The sequence below is a fragment of the Strongylocentrotus purpuratus genome, unplaced genomic scaffold, assembly GCF_000002235.5.
Source record: "Strongylocentrotus purpuratus isolate Spur 01 unplaced genomic scaffold, Spur_5.0 spur5_contig_829, whole genome shotgun sequence".
Lineage (NCBI taxonomy): Eukaryota > Metazoa > Echinodermata > Echinoidea > Camarodonta > Strongylocentrotidae > Strongylocentrotus > Strongylocentrotus purpuratus.
The window spans coordinates 367,018-387,373 of NW_022145534.1; the positions used below are offsets into that span (position 1 = coordinate 367,018).

Sequence of the window (20,356 nt, forward strand, 5' to 3'; positions counted from 1 at the left end):
CTTTATAAATCTAGGCACACTTTTTTTTTTTTTACACAGTACATATATTTTATTTTTTCTGGATTCTTAATTCTTATGAATTCAAGTCTTTTATTTCATATTCAAACTTGAAAATTTGAAATAATAATGAGGTATAACTCTAGCTTCAAATATATTTTAAAAGTGTATGTGGTATGACCTAAGGTGTGATTTACTTTGATCTTGAAGATAGGGGAGACAGAGATGGCCAATAATAAAGAAGAAAAAAAGAGATGAGGAAAGTGCAGATGAGAATAAAAGTGCAAAGTCTCACCCTTTCCTGAGAAGCGGTCTTTATAGGGGTTCTGGTAATCATGACTCTAAAACCTGGTTATTGGATGTGACAATATGGAGTGAAACCCCATGGTTTTGGTGGTTAGAAAACAATGCGATTACTCCATCTCTACATTTCGTATGAATACATCATTTTGCATGAATAAACAAATTCACATGATTATAATAATGGGAAATTTTGTGAAGGTAAAGATGAATGTGATTTTAGAACTTGACTTACTGACTTCAATAAGGATTGAACAAATAGGGTCTTGATTGTTTTATTTTCAAGTGAACTGGAAGCAGTAAAGAATCGTTATCAAGAACATGAGTATTATGCTCTGAAGTGGTACTCAACAATCAGCTCTTATATTGCTAAACAAACATGCTTGTAAATATGGATGTTGACTTTAAGTTCATAGTAGGTGGCATTATATTATAAAAATGCACTTTTCCAGAAGCCTTTATTTCTCTGATGTTTTTGTTTTTGAATTGCCGTTCAGCTTGTTTACATCCTTATATGTTCTGTAATTCTGCTCTATACAATATCCCCCTCCTCTACTCTTTCTGTCTCTATGCTTTTTTGTCTGAATCCCTACCACCCCCTCCCTCTCTCTCTCTCTCTCTCTCTCTCTCTCTCTCTCTGCCTGTCACTCCGTCCCTCCCTTCATCTCTCTGCCTCTCTCTGCCTCTCTCTCTCTGCCTTCCTCCCTTCATCCCTCTCTCTCTCTCTCTGCCTCCCTCTCTGCCTCTCTGCTCTTTGGCCAACAACATTGCAGCCATTAGTTGGTTACCAGGTGGTTTTTTTAATTGGTTCTAAAGGCAAATAATTTTTTTTACCAATGAATGGTGTATTTGTGTCAATTGTTTGTCCAGTATATGGATGTGCGTTATATTATGGACTCAATCAATAGTATCTTCAAACACTCCACTCTAACTCACTTTCTAATCAACATACATTCTACAAGAGGTTTGTAACTTGTTATGATCCTGTACAACCAAACTCGACAAATTATAGCCTGTCAAATGCATCAAAGCAGACCCAACACAATAGGTACAAATGACTCCATGTCCCTACTTTTAAGAAGACCTGTACAAACTACAACTAAGCCTATTGTTTGATTGATTTTTGTCATACAGCTGTAAGATGGCTGTTAGAAATCAATTCTGAGGTGAAAGAGAACAAAACCTGATGTTTGCAGTCAAACGAGCATGCTCTTTTAGCTCGAAATCTCTTGATAGTCAGTCCGCTAGGGTTATTAGCCTCTTAGTCTATTTCTGAGAGTCCTTGGGACTCTGTAGGATACAACATAATGAGATGTATTTTTTTAAGGAATAGGGGCAGTTACACTGTCATCCAAACACGCCAAAAAATGCCAAACCGGAGCCTGGCCGCGATGTTACCAAGGGCAACTACGCTTTACCGGCAGACATGCCAAGCCCCAAACATTCCAAAACGAAGTGTGATCTTTTGGCGTGTTTTGGCGTGTTTTGGCGTGTTTGGCAAGTATAACCGCTCGCAGTTGTAACATCGCGATGTTAGGCACGTGACTTCCGGCACTTCCGGATTGTTACCCGCGCTCTTTTAAACCACGTTCTTCCCGTGTGATATTTATAGCATTTCCATCGTCGCGCGTGTTATCCGTTCATTCAGCTCCGTTTGTTCCAATTCCGTTAACTCATCCTTTATTCAATCTTCGTTATTCCCGTCTGGCCATATCTGTCTAGTAGTAGTATTTGAGTGTTTTGTTAGATTAATTAATATGGAAGTGAACAATTCCCATTGGACTGATGATGAGATGAAGTTCTTGATTTCGATGTGGAGGCAGGGAGAGCTCCTCCACCAGACTTCCAAGCGTCCCTGCAAACGTGGGGAAAAGGGCTTCAGAGAAATGAGTGAAAGCATGAAATTAACAATTAACAACGATGATTTTCTTAACCTTCCCATATCGTTTTTACTACTAGATTTCGATTGAATTTGGGAAAACTGAATCAGCAGCCGTAGTCCGTACTTCGTAACTTATCCACTCTTGCCTCAAATACTACACGCGAGATAAACAAAACATATCGCATGCATGCGCATGGGATGTATCGCTATTTAGCTAGCTATAGCGCTAGCTGGAAATTGCGCGCGCTAAAAATCTTATAGCAGGCCGGGGTCAAAGGTCGGGAAGACTGCACATGCGCATTACCAACCGAAACACGCCAAAACATCGCTGAACAGCTCCGTCGGTGATGTTTCAGCACAAGTGTAACCGGGTGCACGAAACATCGCGACTTTTCAAAATGAGGTATTTGACAGTATAAATGCGCCTCATGATGCAAATATATGAATGCTTTGATATTGTACATGCTACACTGACATCAATATTTGTGAGCTAGATCTAGTGTACAACTAGAATGATTGGATGGTTATGTAGGCTAGATGGTGCTTACATGGATGAAATGTTTGTGAAGATGGTTTGATATAGGCCTAAATTGTTGCTCAAGTATTTTTCACATTTTTACAAAGACATTCAGTTACTCCTAACTGTAGATGTATAACCACCCAACAAAGCAAAACAGAAAACAGAATACTGAGAAATTAACAAGGGGGGATTGCATAACATATACAGATGCATGTCAGTGAAAGTTTAGAGGAAGAGAGAAAGATTGAGAAAGAGAGAGAGATTGAAAGAAAAAAAACCAAAAAAAGTAAAGAAGATTTGGGAGTTGACGGGGAGAAAAAGTGAACATGACTCATTCTGTTGCATATTTTAACATTTGCCAGTATCTGTTACACAAGTGTGCAAACCAGAGATGCCACCCCTAAATAGAGGTGGCATGTGTAGCCAATAGGTGTGTCCTTCAGGCCAATGTAGACTCTGTTCATCATCAATCCATTGCCCACTACCCCTCCCTTGCGGCTGTTGCCCCCTCCCCCTTACCCTCCATCACTACCATTGCTTATGCAATGTATACATACATAAGGTATTATGTACTTGAATTGTAGTAACCGTTTGTTAGTGAATGCTGTTATAGATAGATACCTGATGAAATAAATTCAAATATTTGTTTATTCATTTTACATTTTGTCTACCTTGATCCCCACCCACACAGTGAGCATCAAGTTTTACAAATATGATAATCATAAATCAAACAAATTGGATGGCCACTGGGGTCAGTGAAATTGAATCTAGAATTTAATCAGTATGTCTGGGTCATGACTTCATCTCCAACCCAAGGAACAGAATTTCTTTTACGTGCTGCTGATTGAATTATTACCACCATAATTTGCTTCTTCTCTCTCTGTCAACTATTTGACAGTAGGGTTGAGGTGAAGTTCAGACAGATATGTGTAAGCGTACCTTCACCATTATTACCCCCTTCGCTTCTCTTTATTCCTTATACCAGCATTTCAATGATGAAATAAAAATAACTTGAGAGACGTTTGTTTGAAAGGGTTGTCAATGATGACTAAAAGGCTCTCCTCATTGATTTGCTTGTTTAGCCTGTCAAGACAGTTAATGAACATTTCTTGTTCAAATGCTATGGGCACTAGGCACTAGCTATTCTTTCTTTCTGAGTAATTGTGATATTCTGCACGTAGCTCGTATGAAATGATTCATTCTTCCTCCTACCTCCATAGAGTGTTTTAACAAATAAGATATGGCTTAACAAGCCTTAACAAATTTTTTTGGTTTTTTGTTGATATTTCCTTTTGCATGCATTGCTGCTTGCTTTCTTGCTTGATTCTATGTATTAAAAGGATGCATACATCCACATAATAAAAAGATAAAGTACAGGTATGCATATTTCATGGTTTGTAAAACAATAAATTACCATACTGACAACCTCAGAATAGTACAAAACCCACATTGCTTTTGTCAAGTGGGTGTGCAGGATGTTTCACAAAGATCCCAAGTCAAACTTCACTCTAAGTTGGAAGTAACAATTTTGGAAAGCTGTTCGCATAAAATATTTTGTAAAAGTTATTTTAAAAGGCATAAAATGTGTATTCAATCATTCACAATTTTATTATCGAGGAGATTTCATGTCGAATTTTCGCTTTTGAATATATTTTTTTTAAGTCTTCAAATTTGGTTCTCCATAATGTTTATGTCCAACTTAGAGTTATGTTTGACTTAAGATCTTTGTGAAACACCCCCCTGGAGTCTTTTGTTAAAATATGGGTGAAACATAATAGCAATGAATTACTGGCCACTCTGAAGGACAAGCCAACTGGAGCGAGAGTGATTACCGATTAGCACTTGACGTCAATTTTACAGACTGTGGGCCATTACCTATAGTGGCTTTGTCTTGCCAACGACTCATGCTGATGGTGGGAAATGGTTGAGTTCCATCTGATTGGGTTTGGATTCCAATGTTTTAGCTAATTGAAGTTCAGTCAATACGTCTATTGATCATGCATTTAGTCGGCTTTATGGATCAAGTTCTATATACAGTGACCACAGGTCCGAGTGGCCCCATCTAATTATGAAATATGGATGTACATGTACCAAGTCAGTGTGCGTGATTATCATATTCGATGACTAGAGCGAGGAGTTGTTTCTGATTAAAAGATAATTCAGACCAATTTAAAACTCGCTGGTTGAAATTTAAAAAAGGCACTGCTTAATTAGAACTTACACATAGTTTTGGCATTTTATGTTTGTGATTGAAGCAATAATCTACACTTCAACATCTCCTCGAGATAGACCTGCAACTATACATGTTTTATTTTCTTCAATGGAATATCTTTAAACAAAGAAAAGAGTACCGGGTTTCATATAACCATTATATCTAACATTTTAGCAGTTTTTATATCATTCAAACAAAAGAGAAAAAGAAAATTTATATTTTGTTGATGTTAAAATACACGTAAGTACTAATGGTTTAGTATTTTGAGACACGCAAGGAGTGAACAACCACCAGGCACTCCACATGATTTGACACAGATGGGACTGTAGTGGAACATGAAGATGGATAGTTCCTAGCTGTGTGAGATATATGTAAGACAAACCATGGGCACTCCACATGATTTAACACAGATGGGACTGTAGTGGAACATGAAGATGCATCGTTCCTAGCTGTGTGAGATATGTAAGACAAACCACTGGGCACTCCACATGATTTGACACAGATGGGACTGTAGTGGAACATGAAGATGCACCGTTCCTGGCTGTGTGAGAGATATGTAAGACAATCAGAAGACAGGTTGTTACTCCCTGGGGAGTGTCTGGCAGACGTGCCACCTCTAATGAGAGATTTATTACTATTGTTTGTCTTCTTTGTCTCCGAAAAGGAGATTTGTGCTCTTGTCAGTCCATTGAACTGGGCTGTACATAGCATCTCAGATTTAACATTGTTAAACGATCCCTTTGATTCATGTATCTTTATTCAGAGTTAATGCCCTTCTATTGATCTTTACTGATAATGTATTGAATTATTGATGCATGCAGCTTCAAAATGGTTGTTGACCCTCTTGTAACTGTAAAATAGAGATTCTCACTTTATCTGCTTTGATATACTGCATTACAAAAATACTCCCAATGTTCAGCTTATTTTGTCCACTATCTCATTTTGCTATTCACTTAGTCATTCTTGTCACTTCCATCTTTGTTTAAATATTAGAGAAATATTAATATGGGGGTGGATTAATGAATAAATTTGTTGATTAATTGATTTCTGATATTTATACAGGGTGGCACATATCACCAATTTGGTGGTCTTCCATGATCGAGGCCCTGTTTATAAATATTAAATGCAGGATATTGAAATTCTACAAAGAAACATCTTCCCAAACATGCCATGCCTATAATGATAATGTTAGAATGGGGGGGGGGGGGGGGGGGGTGAAATATGAAATTCTCTTCTGTTCTATAGTCGTACACCCTGTCAGGAAAGAAGACATACCTATTTACAGTAAACTTGTATAGATGCAGTGAGCTCAAGGAAGTGATTGGAGTTGAGCCAGGTCGATGGGCGAGTCTATCATTAGCAGTTATTAACCTGATCCAGTGTTAAGCCCCTCTCACCTTGACTCCTATACCTCTAGCAGAGTGATATGGGAGAATGTGTCTTTCCATCTAGAAAGTTTGCAACTCACTCTCTGTTTCTCTTCAATTTGGGGGTTTTGTCTTGTTTTTGTACAATTCGAGAAGGGAGTGCTATTACTGTTTTCTGACTCTGTGCAATTTTTTTTTTTTTTTTTTTTTTTTTTGTGGTAGTTTTTCTTTGGGCCATGTTTGGCCTTTGTTCTATTAATTCGTATTTCATGTTTTCGTGTTCATAACTAGGGTACTCATTTATCACCTGGCTCCTAATTGTTGTCTTCTGCTATCTTTCTTGGGAGTTTTTCAGTTAATGTCTATCATTGTTATGCCTCCGCCACCGAAGGTGGTGCCGGAGGCATCATGTTTTCGGGTTGTCCGTCCGTACGTCCGTCCGTAGGTCCCGTTTGACCGTTAACACAATATCTCAAGAACCATTTAAGATTTAAACTTAAGACTCGGGAATAGTATTTATCACCATAGGAAGACGATCTGATTAGATTTTGGAGTACGTAGGTCAAAGGTCACAGGTCACAGAGGTCAACTTATGAAATTCCTTGTATTGAGTTTGTTAGCGCGATATCTCAAGAACCATTTGAGATTTAAACTTCAAACTTAAGGATAGTATGTATCACCATAGGAAGACGATCTGATTAGATTTTGGAGCACGTATGTCAAAGGTCAAGGGTCACAGAGGTCAACTTATGAAATTCCATACATTGAGATTGTTATCATGATATCTCAAGAACCACTGGAGATTTAAACTTCAAACTTAGTGATAGTGTGTATCACTATAGGAAAACAATCTGATTACATTTTGGGTCACGAGGTCAAAGGTCAAAGGTCACAGGGCTCATTATGTATGCAAAAACAGCTTGTGATCGCGTTATCTGAAGAACCGATTGATGGATTCCTGCCAAACTTTGGTCATGTATGTATCTTGCAAAGCCAATGAACTGATTAGATTTTGGGGTCACGAGGTCAAAGGTCACAGCGCACATTGTGTATGCAAAAACAGCTCGTGATCGCCTTATCTCAAGAACCGATTGATGGATTCCTGCCAAACTTAGGTCATGTATGTTACTTGCAGAGCTGATGAACTGATTAGATTTTGGGGTCATGAGGTAAAGGTCAAGGTCATGCGGCTCATTATGTATGCAAAAATAGCTTGTGATCGTATTATCATTAGAACAGATTGATGGATTCCTGCCAAACTTAGATCATTTATGTATCTTGCAGAGCCAATGAATGGTTCATAAGATCAAAGGTCATGGGCTCATTATGTATGCAAAAATAGCTTGTGGACGCATTCTCATTAGAACTGACAGATGGATTACTATTTAACTCAGGAAATCTTGCAGAGCCAATGAACTGAGTAGATTTTAGGGTCATGAGGTCAAAGATCAAAGGGTCATATATGTATATGAGAAATTGCTTGTAATCACGATATTCTGAGAACATGTTAATGGATTACAATTGAACTTGAATTTGAAAAATTTCTTCCGTTTCGGTTTGTAAAATTGCTCTATGACGGAGGCATCATTTTCGACTGCGCGCAGTCGAATTCCATCTAGTTTTATTTCATACTCCTTACAGACACACACCTGTCTCTGTTTCCCCTCTCTGCCTATTCCTCCATCCAGATTAACATTTTTACTCCCCTCTCAACTTCATGCATACCTTCAAAATCAATTTGTATTTAGATTTTTGAAATCAGATTTTTTCAAATGGATATATCATATTGACACTGGCTTGTGGCTTGTGCTTTAAAAACAGCAATACATTTGATCACTTCATGATGGAATATGTACTCAGTAGCCATTGGAGACAAATTTAAATCAATCTGGGTAATTTAAATCAATCTGGGTTCTTCACCCATGCCAGAAGATGGGGCACACATTTTCAGTGTCTGCAATTCAGATCAATTACCCCCTTTTCCCAACTGCTCATGATAATCCGATGATGAAGACAGCGTTGCATTAGCCCATGCACACCCAGCTAATCAAGGAGTAATGGTGGATTCATCCTATCAAAGGATTTAGTGCCTTCCTATCAGGATCCCATTAGACTCCCCACTTTACGTGATGGGTATCGGTGTGCTCTCATTTCCTCTCTGCATTTTGAGTCAAGTATTTAATTTCTAATCATGAGAGTGAACACATTTTTTTCTAGATTTGTTATAAATTATGCATACACTGTACACTGATAACCCAAACAGTGTATTTACTCCTTTAGTTGTTTAATATACGGTATCAATAATTTGTTGAGTACCTGCAATTTGATGACATTTTCACACAATGTAAACAGTAACAGGATATATTATTTTGATGGCTATCAACAGCTGCTGTAGTTAACATATTTGTATAGTTACATTTTCCAACATATTAGTAATTACCAGTATAATGATCATAATCGTTATATATGTCTTTTATTCTATGATGCTATTGGCATAGATAGTTTGAAACATTATTCAAGTTACATGGTCAAATTTGAAATACAAAAAATGCTAGTCAATTAACATCCAGAAATGCTGGAGTCATCAAAATTATAAAGAACTAGATGTAAATAGCAATCCAACATGTTATAACCATTTAAGTAATGGGATGAGCACTTCTATCTGATTCATTGAGATGAAATGACACAAGGTTTAATGCTGATGCTGCACACATACACACGCAGACATAGGCCTTTGCATAATTGATCATTGACCATTAAATGCGATGCGCCTGGCAAATTTGGCAAATTTATTTCTCGTGCATTAGGGCACAGGATCTAATAAGTATAGATTTATCTCTGCATTAAGTCGGTTCCTGGATAGACATTGTGTGGGAGATTGATGAAGCGGCTTCAAGATAATTTGGCAGTCTTGAATGTGAGGATTAAGAAAGGAATTTATTTAGTGGAATAAGGTTTTTTGTGTTGTGATGATGTTGTTTGATTCCAAATGGTCATTGAATCTACATTCATACCGTCTTCATTCAAGGCAGGATTCTATTTTTGCTTGTTGTCCATCCCTTCCCACACATCCAGGCACTTGTTTGCATGATCGGGTCGCCATTAACCATCTCGTTTGGGAGTACACACCTAAAAGCTTGGGATGCTCTCCTCACTTTACCCCATTCTCCTCTTCTCTCTCCTCTCATTCACACACACACACACACACACACACTCTCGTACATATACTTATTCATCAGCAGAGCGAGTAGAGCTCAGGGCTCCCTTCCCTCTTTACGTTAAAAAGCACACACACACACACGTACACACACGATACGGGTGTAAGAGAGAGAGAGGGAGACAGAGAGAGGAGAAAGCAAGCTAGCGAGTATAGTAAGCAGGGTTTCGGGTTTCAGCGTTCTAACCCGCTGTGATGATATTGTGCTCGTGGGAAGATACATCTCGGATGGATGGTACGGCTGGGGCAGGCACGCATCAGGAGCAAGAGTCAGGCTTCCACTTTATCAAGAGATGCTCTCTCTGCAAGGCATCTCATCTTTAGCTCTATCTCTATCTCTCTTCCTCCCTCCCTCCCTGCCACCACAGGATTACTATTGGATAGCTGCTGGATATTCGTTATTCTAACTGAATTTCTGAATTATCTTTGTTAGCATTACAGTATTGTGAACTCCGAATATTAACAGTTTGTAACGTTTACAACGGTTTATGCCTGAGTGGGATCTGATTCTGTGAGCTCAGTTGTCAGTTGACTGGAGGAGATAGAGGACACAGATTTTTGGAGATTATCCTAGGGACAACAGCTCAATGTGATTTCTCTAATATTACCTGGCATAAAGATTGAAAGTATATCAATTTAACAGATTGTCTTTTTATCTGTAGGTGAGTACCATAATGCATCTATTGCATAATGCTATCAGTGTATCATGAATGGAGCTCAGATAAGAGAAATGTGTTTATCATATGATTACTGTTCTGTATATTTTATAGAGAGTATGTTATTTCGAGAACCAATATTGTCATGAAAATTGGGATTCCCGAGAATAATTTTTTTTTTTTTATAGTAAATGCCATTGTTATTTCTATGAATTCAAATTTTCTTCAATCATTGATAAGGTAGTATTTGAATGTAATTGTGTTGCTTCTTGCCTATAGTATACCCATGGCCTTTAGATTACATATAACAAAATATAAACATAGAAAACCCCAAATAATATCGCTCTATTTTTATATATATGTGTAGAACTGAAATCTTGAGTATTAAGATTCAAGGTAGGCTACTCTTTATGTGTATAAATTTTCAAGGCAGGTAGAAAACCTGTGCCGATCCACTACTTATATCTGGGAGACACACTCCTAGAAATCTCAGCCAATTCAAAGGCAATCATGGATATTGTCTTCAGAGCTGAGCCACAGAGGATCATTTTTATGAGCAGAATTTCAATTGATTCTGTTAGAAGGCATGATCAATGTGTAGGGATTCATAACAGGACATACATTGACTTACGGTACTTTCATTGTTCAATTGTGTAGATTATTGAATATTTTATTTTGTTCCATCTTTTTCTTTGTTTTCCTCATATTGTTGTATATCTCATCATGACATTTTGGGTCATATTTGTTCTCACATCCCAAGTTTTATTGGACTAATTTTTTATTCCTAATTTTTTTTTCTTATTCTTTTTGGATGGTCTTTCAGGATTTTTTTCTTCAGCCCAGTCTCTTTCTCTCTCTCTCTCTTTCTGTCTCTCTGTCTCTCTCTCTGTCTCTCTCTGTCTGTCTGTCTGTCTGTCTCTCTCTCTCTCTCTCTTTGTGTGTCTGTATCTCCCCCCCCCCATCTCCCTTTATTTTTCCCTTTCTGTCAGCCTCTTTCTTTCTCTGTCTCTCTCTCTGTCTACCTTTCTATCTCTCTTTCTCTCTTTCTTTTCTCTCTCTCTTTCTCTCTCTCTCTTTCTCTCTCTCTCTTTCTTTTTCTCTTTTGTAACCTTCTTTGATTATATCTAGCTTATTGGCAATTTTCATTTCTCTTTTAAATGCTATTAGCATGCAAATGACAAAATATGTTAGTCAAACCTTACTTCATTTCACTGACCGTGATGAAAGTTGTTGAATGTTGTATGCTAATTACAGCATCTCGTCCAAAATCATTCTCCATGGTGTATCTTCACATGTTTTCAAAGGTCACCTTGGCCTATAATTCACACTGTACTGTACATTACCGTCCGTGAATCACCATAAAAGATACATCATAGCAGGGCAAATTACCTAATGCAAGGACTTGTTGCTTCATACATCTAGGCATAAATGCATATCATCAGTATAAATATCAGTCATAGATGACAGCAGATGAGTGGATGAAGCTAAAAAGCCTCTTTTCATGATTCATTGAATTCATCAAGTCAAGGTTAGATTGCTAATCACATTGAGATTCAAGGTGACACTAAAAATTAATTGCTTAGAAACAGCCATGCACGTTTGGGGCTCGTCTTAACAACACAGTTAAAAACAATTCACAAACTAACTATTGAGCAGTTATATTCTAATGTGAAATTGCTTTTATTGAATTCATTATGTCCAGTATTTATCTTGGTTATTGCTTTTCAGTTTATAGGTTTAGAATTGTTGTCATCTCCTGATAATTTTTGTTTAATGTAGGGAAAACACTCTTGTAATCTTTGGACGAACACTTATCATGGATTTCAAGATTTTGTTTTAGTCAGATGATCGATAGACCTTGATAGCAGTTGAAAAAATAAACATGTATTGACACACTTTCATTGACTCTATACCCTCACTGGCTAGTCGCTTGTACCATTCATTTTCAAAATGAGACTTCAAAATTAGTGCTAATGGACGTGTTGAAGCACCGGGTCAAAAAGTACTCCAGTTTTGAATGTTAATGAAATGTTCAACATTCAAGTCGACTTTTAAATTCCTCTGCGCGTGGCAGGAGTTCATTTCCCCATCTGTTGCTATGGTTGGCTTGCGCACATAATTCGCAATAAGCATGACCTACCAATTTTTCAAGCGTAATGCGTTTCGCACATGGTCCAATTGTACCTCGTTGCCGTGCGTAAAAATTCCTCACCGGGGAGCCGACAATACAGGATGTCGTAACCATCTAAAAGGTATCTTTATCAGTCTGCACCAAAACGGGATAGACATCTGGTCTAAATACAAGCTCGACACATTTTTTAGTTATTTTTCAGGGTATACAAAGTTCAAATATGATTACAGTTGCAGATATGAATACTTGTATATTGAAATCTATTTTTCAGATCGGGGTTGACATCTTGTCAAAATACAATCAGGACAAGTTTTTTGACATTTCAGGGTACAGAAAGTTCAGATGGTAATTACAGTTCAGAATTAAATAACTTTTGAATTGATATTATTTCTTTTAAAGGTCATGACCTATATAAAGGCCCTAATAAAGTGAAAAATTGAAATGCCAATGTTTAAATGTATTGTCTGTATTTTTGTGTTTTGTCATCAAATTGTAGGTGAAATTCTTTTCATTCAGACTTCTGTACCTGTGCTCTATTCAGCTGGGATTCTTTTTTTCCCTTCATCTTTCTATCATGAAATAGTTTTCTGTCTGTTAATAACAACTGGTTGATGATTGCACTCAGTCACATTTTGTCACAGAAGCAAACAGCACCATTATAAGTATGCATATATCAAATTGTACACACAGAGATAAATCATGAATGTTTAGAAAGGAAGTTTGGACACCCTCCAATGAAAGAGAACAAATTAACCAGCTAGAAGACCACAGCTGCACAATTTTATTACAGAAATGCTCGTAAATGTTTACTCTGTTAGAATACATTTGACAACTATAAGTTCTGACTCAAATGTATTTTCTAAACACATTTATATGTCAAATTCCTACATTTTGCATAGTAATAGGGAAAATAGGGAAAACAAGGGCAGTGTGACACTTCATTTCAGAATAATCACACAAACCTTCTCATCTTTTATGAAGAGTTTGTATTGCTTCCACGATCTGAATCTAGCTATCTTGTAACATCCAGCTGTACAACTGGCAAAGATGGCCTCTCACAACTCAACATGATCTCTTTCTCTTTTTTCATTAGTGTCTTGTCTTTTCAAAAATGGAGAAGAAAGTCTTAGAACAATCACTGATATAACGATATAACAATATGGATATAAGCAATACAGTGTGGATGTGGGTGTGAATTATGCTTTGTAATACCAGGAATTCAGATCATCTTAACCAGTTGCCTACAGGAACTGGGCGGTTCCTGTGTTATGCCAATGGGAAAGAGATAATTTAGTAGTCAACGGGCTACAGGTCACTTCCTAGTCATCGCATTTACTTCAGTGGCTCCGGTATTAAGCCAATGGAAATGAGAGAATTCGGTAGTCGACGGCTCTTGCCAGTCATCACATTACTTCAGTTTCATGAGACAGGGGAGAGGGATGAACTGTGACTAAAGCAATGTGTGGTTGTCTCAGTCATCACTCATCACGTTTACAGATAGTTACATGCATGGTATAAGATAACAGCATCTGATGGTTCTAACTGGATGAACCCCTGTATTGTATTATGTTTTGGAAGTAAATGTGACGATTACTCCAAATGGAAATAAATATTTTCATTTTTTTAAATCTTACCTTTGTCCTATAACCTTGCTAAATTCCTTCTTGTTCTTTCAGATTTCCTGTTCAGATGGGAATTTTGTAGCTGAATTGAAGCAAAATATTCAGGTAAGTTAGTGAAGAAAAATATTGAATGTAAGCTATTCATTGTAGGACTCTGAAAGTGAAGTTAATAAATGAGAAAGTTTTGTATGTTCATCTGATAAAGATTGTTTGCGAGGCAATGTGTCATTTTGGTGAAGCTTGAATGTGACATTGTTCAAATATTGATCTGAAAGAGAACCGAAGGGAGAAAAAGCCTTCTAGATGAATTTGTCATCGCCCTCACAAACACTCAAGTCATTACAAGGTGGTGATTCTTAACTCCGGTCATCCATATTTAATATATATATATATAGCTGGGAGCAAGTCAGCTAACTAATGCTGAATGCAAATGGAGGGAAGACGAAGGAGGAAAGAGGGTTGTAGCTTAAAGAGTTCTGACACTATTGGACTGGATCCAAGGATAATGGCCCCCTTCTAGCATGCAACCCCAATAATATTTCATTTTGCCATATAACATAACATCTCCACTTGTTTTTTAAATAATTTAGTTGATGACTACTGAAAGAAATGGTAGTATTTAGCTCTGGAAGTTCAAAGTTTCATGGAGATGAATAATAATGAAGAGATTGAACAGATTTGCTTGTTTTTTAGTTATTTTTATAATTATTAAAAAAAAAAATTCTTATGGCTTTGACCATCATGATGATGACGATAATGGCACTTTCTTGTTGCTGGGCGCTCATGGCACTTGCTCAATAAAGCAGCCCCACTTAACGCGTTCTTAGCATTCATACGATTTTCAACAGATTTCTACAGTTTTTAAGTAGCTTTCATTCCAGTCATTATAGTTAGTATTTGGAAGAACTTGTCATTTCAGCCCACTGCCCTTCCTACCTCTGTACAAAACCATGTAAAAAGGTACGGACAACGTTACTCACCTCCATGATTCACTTTTGATGGTATGCTGGGTGATTTGTGTGCCCTGAAGCTGAATGATTAGATAACTCATCCATTAAGCGTACATTGATTTATACATCTATTCATCTCGATTTCCTTCACCTTTCATTTTGTAGCTCTTGTACTGCCACTCCCTTACTTTCATATCGTTATTTGCTGTAACACTACATGTGTGAAGTAATTTTTCTTTTTAAGTTGTATTTTTATTTTCTTACATCACTTTTCTCTCGAAGTATCTATTTTTATTTCTCCCTTTTTCCATCCCTTCCTCCCCTATGTCTCATTCACTTTGTCTCTGTCTCTCTCTCCCTCCCTATCCCTATTTTTCAAATTTCCTTTTTAGTATATCAATCACACAATTTTATTTAGTACTAATTTATGATTTACATTGTAGTCTCACATGAAGATAATTAATCATGTGTTTAATACAGGTATGTCTTGTAATACATTAGCCCATTAGATTCTTCATTATGATTTCTTTGAAAATTGTTGTTTCAATTGTAAATCCCATTTTTCATGTGTGAAAGCTACATTGATGATCGTAGAATGCCTAGGTAATGGCTTTAATAGTGAAAAACTGGATCACTAATCATGTGATAGTATGCCTGGGGATCTTTCCTTGGTCACACCATTCCTTCATGCATGCACCAGCTTAAAATCAGTGCTTTAAAGAAGGACCCCAGTGTGCAGATAGATTCCTTCACGAATCAAAGAAAAGAATGCAGGAAGTAATCAACTCTACCAATTGGTCCTCCGAGTGTTGCTATCAATTCCTCCCCGGCTAGAGTTGAATCTTTAAACCATAGGGTAAGCAGGGATCCACACTAACATTTTCTTGACAAGGGTTGAAACATTAAAGGGGGCTGTATCCCGGCCCCCCCCCCACTCAGTGTTATTTAGGGTACGCGTATGCATGTTCCCTTCTTTTGAAAACACCCCCCTAAGTCCGGTGTGTAAAGTCAATACGGGCCAGATTTTTGTGTACTACGAGCCAGACTTTGGTGCCTGAATAGTACGCCTTTACTGGACATTTTGGGAACACGCATGCGGTCCCTCCGACCCTGGAGTGGGGTGGCCAGGGGCTGTATGCATGAACCCCATGTTAAAATTTTGAAATTTCGGGGTCTGGACTTAGAATTTAGGCACCCATGTGTCCCAGTTTCCTGTTAGTGCCAAGCCCTGTGATAAGTTTTTTTATGGAAGAAGATTTTTAAGGATATCTTAGTAATGGAGTAATCTTCTATAATGTAAAGAAGACGAAGGTGCTTGTGTCGTGGTCTAGTGTCACTGGTCTTTGGATTGCATGGTTCGCGATTTGTGTCCCGCCGCAGCACTAATGTCCTTTGGCTTGACACTAATCTACATTTGCCACACTCGACCCGGGTGAGGTAAATGGGTACCTGGCAGGAACTGATTCCTTTATAGAGCGCCATATTGGCGGCCATGCTAAAGCTGGGGTAATAATTGTAGAGCATCAGGAGTGTCAAGTCTGACAGACATGAGCACTATACAAGAACCCATTATTATTATTATTAATGAGCATATTTTCTGTTGCAAGCCAGAAGGGTAGTAACTCCAAATAAATGATTTAACTACCGTCTAGGTCTCAGCAGGTAGGTCGAGTTTCTTCCCCCTGTTTCCTTTTTGCACTACAAGGTGTTGCCTCTCATTGTGACTTGTATTCATCATAAATATACAGTTAGTGAAACGGGAAAACAATTTTGGATATATTGCAAAAACTGTTTCATATATATCTCAAATCAAACTAGAAAAAAAATTGAACAATCAAGGAAATATCTGTCAGTGAAGTGAAAGTTCTAGAAAAATCTTCCTGATCTTTGGCAGAAGAGATTGTGCATCACAATGACTCATCTCGACCAGGAATGGCCCTCGTTCCACCATTCAAAACTATTTCCTCAAGCTCTTCGCTTATCCTCTTGCCTGAATAAACACACCTGAAGCATACCTGAAGATGTAAGAGCATTTGAACTTGAACCCTTAGGGGCACCGGGGTATCCCCCAAGAAGCAAGCCTTCGGGAGGGCATCAAGACATATTTTTCATGACGTGGATACCAGAAGAGGATGAGTCAAGGGGGTGCAGAAGAGGGATAATTAATTGAAAGAGGAAACCCACGCATGAAAATCATAAATTTCAAAGTGATGTTGGATCATCATGATAGTTATTACAGAAATATACACAAAATTCAATAAATATTTGAATTTGACTTTAACATAGATCTGCAGTTCTCAGCTCTTTTTTTTTTGCTTTCTCCTCTATTGTATCCTATATAGATTTCAAGCTTTCCTTGGAACCTTTCCATTTTACACTGTTCCATCATCATCATAAGTGTCATTATATTATACATATATTTAGAAATTGTAATCTGATCATTGATATCATTGTCATAACCATGAGGAAAATTTACAAGGATAACTATTCTGATGATTTATAAGGCCAAACTTCTGCATACTGTGCGTAAACTTCCTGTAACCAATAGTTTTGATAATATTAAGTTACATAATATTTCAACATGATATTGAATATCATCTTTAAGTTATTTTTTCTTCCCTCGCCTTCAAATTATTTTCAAATTCATGCCAGTTTTATACCAATGACCCCTGATGCGCGAACTTTCCACAAGAAGGTCAAAGTTCACCACATCCTAGGTTGCTGCTTTACATATGTCATCGCTACTCTCCCCCATAATACTAGATGTCAGCAGAGGAGAAGACACCTTAATGCGTCCGCAATCGCTATGAAATTGAAAGTGAAACTCAAAGGATTTCAGGATAACTATTTCAAATTTAGATTCGGTTAAGTCTAGAGAAAATATTTGAAGATTTGCGCCTGGTAACCTCAGCACTTGCCATGAAGCCTGCTTCACTCATCGCTTCATCAGACTTGCTCGAGATTTAAAGTGTTATAAAAGCTCTAAAGAGAGTAGGATGGGTGTTCAAAAATAGACTGCATATACCATGAACTTACAACTTTACCCGTTTGCCAAGGAATATCTGAAGTTCTGGTTGTAGCATCAGTAGAAGGACCCAGCAACTGTTTTTGCCATAAGACAAAGAACCTGCATTTAATTGATGAATTGTGAGTTGTAAGTAATCCCTTTGCTTTGTTTCTCCCAAAAGAAAAACGTTAATGGACATGAAAAAGCTAAATACGTCTTGGTATGCTCTTAGTTACTCCGACGTTGACCTTGGTCCTAAATATATGGCAAAGTAGAACTTGATTAAGCCATCAGGAGGAAAGGTCAGATATAACATTGGGCAGGAGAATGAAGGGAGGAAGGGAGCCTCTCCAATACAGTGTCATGTCCCATTAATATACCATGGTGATTGGTATTACAGATGACCACTATCACCCAGTCTGCCCAGCTCAGCATGCAACTAGTAGGTGCTTTCATGCCAAGTAGATTGAGAGCATCTATAGTAGATTCCAACAGATTGTGGGTTCATCGTTGCTGGTGTCATGAAGCAGATGAACCCGCAAAGGCGAATGTGTGGCATGTAGGTCTGTGTATGGCGTGTAGGCTTATAACCCAATGGTTTTAAAAAACAAACATTATAAAGTAGGCCTACATGTGTATGTCTGAAATTTTTCTCCTAACTAAGGGTTTATATGGTCATGGTTAACTGGCCATATTGCTAATTGGATATTGGATTTTTTTTTTATAGCTCATATATCCATCCATGCAAGGTGCTCAAGGCACTACCATATTAACTTGGCCCTAGCTATATAGGCTCCCAATTTTATTGCTCACGGCATTAAAGAAATTTCATCCTACCAGTAGCAGTACATGTACCTACTTAATACCTGGGTGGAGAGTGGCAAATGTATGCATGACCTGCCCATCTCCAGTCTAGTGTTTAAACCACTTGACTACTTACTGACTGATGACTTCTAAAGTACATATTGCAAAAAGTTTCCCCATTTTTTTTAAAGATTGAATTCATATTGCTTCAATCGGAATTTGTATTTGGTAAAAAATGAGCTCTCTTTCAGGCTACCGCTAGCTAGTTTAATAGATGTAGGCAACTTTCTCATAATACAAAATTGCTTTTAAAACTCGGTAGAGTGACATTCCTTCTTCTATATTCTGCATATACCGGTGTGTTGGCTCAGTCAGTAGAGCGTCCGCCTCACAACCGGAAGGTTGTGGGTTCGAACCCCGGCCGCGTCATACCAAAAGACGTTAAAAGACGGGAATTGCTTCTACCTTGTTTGGCGTTCAACAATAAGGGATAGAGCAACGTTGATCTGGCGCTGCTCAGTGGCTGCCGGGCTCAGGATCAATTGGGCAAAAAGAATTTCCATTTTCGGTTTAACTTAATAAAATTGGAGTGGACTTTAAAAGATTATTATTATTATTATTATTATTATTATTATTATTATTATTATTATTATTATTATTATTATTTAAACAAAAAATTATATATCCAGTGCTTAAAAAGGGATCCCAGTAATATTCTGCTCACAGTGAAGTGCATGCATTGAGAGCAAACCTTGAATGTGGCCTCAAGATTTCCAATTAAAGTCATCGCAATTAGGAGTAGAGAGCAGGAGTAGAAGCACTGCAGCTAGACACCTCCAAGGATTGAAACAAGCAAGCACCGAGTAATAATAAATCACCCTGTTTGTCTAGATATGAAACAAGGAGATGATAGTGTACTATATGAGAAAGTAGAAAAAGAGGATACTTGGTTGAGAGGGAAGAGAATGAATGATTAATGATGTGGACTGAAAGCAATAACGAGACAGAAAAGGAAAGTGAACGAGAAGATGAATAATGAATCATGCTTTGAACGAGAAAAAAAAATTGAATTCATATTTATAAGGCGAAGGTCATTTCTGAAAGGAATTTATAACAACTGCTAAAGCTAGAGAAGCAAAGGAAATGAAAGAACAGATAATCGATGACAATAATCAGGTTCAAGGATGAAAAAAGAATGAATTAAATATGAACATGATTAGAGAAGATGGACCAATATTTGCTGATACTTCAGGTGAAAGTGGGTTGTGAACATATAAATGGAAGCAGCTAAAAAAAGGAAGTTTGAGCAGGTGTGAAATAGAACACCACCTAGTAGTTTTCATATTCTCTTTATCCAATGTTGATTTCCCTAGGGAAATTTCCTATGGTCACACTATGAATCAAGTTCACGCAGAGAGAGTAGATTTGATGTACATGTACATGCATACAAATTTCAATCTCTCTTTACAATTACATCATGTTACATATATTATAACAGACTTTTGTATAACCTCTTGCCTTGGAATACCAATGCTAAGAATATGAAGTATATTTTGAACAATCTATTCTTTAGAATATAATTTGAGTTAAAGCTAGAAGCACCATCCAGTATCTGCTGATAATTTCAAAGAGGGCCAAGAATGAATCTCACGAAATATAAATTTCAGCAATATATTACTTTTTATTTTTTA

At 37.4% G+C, this 20,356-nt stretch overlaps 1 protein-coding gene across 3 annotated transcripts in view; it reads left to right on the forward strand.

The window, feature by feature from the left end:
* Window positions 1–20,356, forward strand: part of LOC115923164 (contactin-2-like) — a 98,765-nt gene that overhangs the window by 27,098 nt on the left and 51,311 nt on the right. For 2 of the 3 annotated variants that reach the window (XM_030983474.1, XM_030983484.1), the window contains exon 3: window positions 13,959–14,009. The gene's annotated coding sequence lies outside the window, so the exon portion shown is untranslated. Of the gene's footprint in view, window positions 1–10,135; window positions 10,158–13,958; window positions 14,010–20,356 lie in introns of those variants that run through there. The other variant, XM_030983480.1, reaches the window with a different exon arrangement.